The sequence below is a fragment of the Gossypium hirsutum genome, chromosome D11 (genome assembly GCF_007990345.1).
Source record: "Gossypium hirsutum isolate 1008001.06 chromosome D11, Gossypium_hirsutum_v2.1, whole genome shotgun sequence".
In the NCBI taxonomy this organism is placed as follows: domain Eukaryota; kingdom Viridiplantae; phylum Streptophyta; class Magnoliopsida; order Malvales; family Malvaceae; genus Gossypium; species Gossypium hirsutum.
This window is the reverse complement of record NC_053447.1, coordinates 40,565,138-40,567,435: the sequence shown is the minus strand read 5'-3', so window position 1 is coordinate 40,567,435 and position 2,298 is coordinate 40,565,138. Positions and strand designations below refer to the sequence as shown.

The following is a 2,298-nucleotide window of genomic DNA, read 5'->3' as shown; positions in this document are numbered from 1 at the left end:
ATTTCATCATCGGTTGTACCTGCGTAGAAACACATAAACCATCAATTGTCTTATTTAACAGTTCTACCTGATTCGATAACATGGTGATTTCATCTAAATTGAAAACACCTATTGCTTTTATCAGCTTTGTTCTCATGACTTGCCACTGATAATTGTTTAGTGCCATCTCGTCTGTAAACTCATAAGCCGCTTTAGGAGTTTTGTTGTTCAATGTACCACCAGCTACTGCATCGATCAATTGCCTAGTTGAGGGATTCAAACTGTTATAGAAGGTTTGAACCTCTAGCCATAAAGGTAACCCATGGTGAGGGCACCGTCTCAATAAGTCGTTATACCTTTCTCATGCATCATATAGGGTCTCTAAGTCGATTTGAAAGAAGGAAGAGATGTCATTCCTCAACTTGTTGAACTTAGCCGATGGGAAATACTTCAGTAAGAACTTCTCGATCATTTGATCCCATGTAGTGATAGAACCTTATGGTAAAGAATTCAACCATTGTTTAGCTTTGTTCCTCAACAAGAAGGGAAACAACCGTGGGCAAATGGCGTAGTCAGAAATGCCATTAATCTTGAACATATCACAGACTTCCAAAAAGTTAGGCAAATGAGTATTGGGATCTTCGTCTTGCAAATCATCGAACTGAACCAATTGTTGTATCATCTGAATAGTGTTTGGCTTCAGTTCAAAATTATTTGCAGGAATAGTGGGTATCAAAATACTCAATTCAACCCTAGTTAGAGTGGGCTTGGCATAATCATACATAGTACGAAGGGCAGGATCTGGATTTGCAGCAACTACAGGAGGTAGCTAATTATTCCTATTATCACTTATCTCCTCAGTAATAACAACGTCCTCTTGCTCATCTACTATACTCTGTCGACTCTGCCTTGCTTCTCTACGATTTCTACGAGCTGTACTTTCAATTTCACTATAAAAGAGTATTAGTCTTGACGAGTTTCTTCTAGTCATAAACTAAAGGAACCTGCCAGAAGCAAATAAAAGAAAAAATAGAAAAAAATTAAACTAAAAACAAAAATAAAATGCAATAAAAACAAATGACTAAATTAATAAAAATCTAGTGTTCCTAATATTTTAGTCCCCGGCAACGGTGCCAAAAACTTGATGGTCACTAAACTAACTATAAATATGACTAAGGCAAGCGCACCTATCGTACAATAGTATAGTTATGGTGAGTAGGGAATATCGTATCCACAAAACTAAAAGTACTAGTAATTACCATTTTTCTATTATTTAGCCGACAAATTGGAGTGACTGTTTTTAAATCTAAAATTACTAAACTAATTTAATTGAGAACGCAACAGAAAATAAAATAGGAAAATATTCGAAGATACCAATAAGAGAAACAATACCCAGGAAAGAATCCACCTAGACTTCACTTATTATTATAAATTTGAATTAAACAATTTATTCACTTGTGCCTCAATCCGTAGAAATCCCTAAATTATGTTAATATATCTTTCGAGAGTAAGAACAACTGACTTTAGGTTGATTAATTGAAATATCTTTCTAATTAAAACTCCTATTGTCGCATTAACTCGATCTATGGATTCCTCTATTAGATTTGACTCTAATCCCCTAGATTTATGTCGATCTATTTCTAGGATTGCATGCAACTCCACTCTATTATGCTAGATCTACTCTTAGACATGAACTTTTGCTCCACTAAAATATGCACATTAAACATGAATTAATATCCTTAGATTTAAAACACCAAAGAAGCATACATAATTGAGAACAAGAATTCAGTATTTATCATGTAAATCAGACATCAAATAAAAGGATTCATCATAGGTTTCATCCTAAATAGAAATATCTCAAAGTTAGGATATTAATAAGACATAAAGAAACTCAATAAAATTTCAAAACAAATTAAATGGAGATATTCAATCTTCAAGAAAATCCGCTCTGAGTTGATTCCGATGGCGTTTTCAAGTCTTTTGTTCAATGTTCTCTGAATCTCCCTTCAAGTCTTCTTTTAATTGTTATTTATAGACTTTAGAATGCTCAGAAAGCCTAAAAATTGGGTTTTTTCGTGCAGAAGAGAGGCAGGGTGCATTATCGACACGGGCTGGTACATGGTCGTGTGGTCAGATCGTGTGGGAATTCCCAGGTCGTGTGGTTCCTGGAATCAACTTTATTTATCTGATTTTGGCTCATTTTTCACTCCTTTCACTCCCAAGTGCTCTCCTAAGTATAGAAACATGAATTTGAAGGAGTTAGAGCATCAAATTCACTAATTTACATCATTAATCATTCAAAAATACATTAAGAATGGG

The 2,298-nt window shown here is 34.5% G+C and overlaps 1 non-coding gene across 1 annotated transcript; it reads left to right on the top strand.

Moving 5' to 3' along the window:
* Window positions 1–296: 296 nt before the first annotated feature.
* On the top strand, window positions 297–403 carry LOC121223914 (small nucleolar RNA R71). Its single transcript, XR_005921380.1, has one exon. It is a non-coding gene; the product is annotated as a small nucleolar RNA R71 (small nucleolar RNA).
* Window positions 404–2,298: the final 1,895 nt, after the last annotated feature.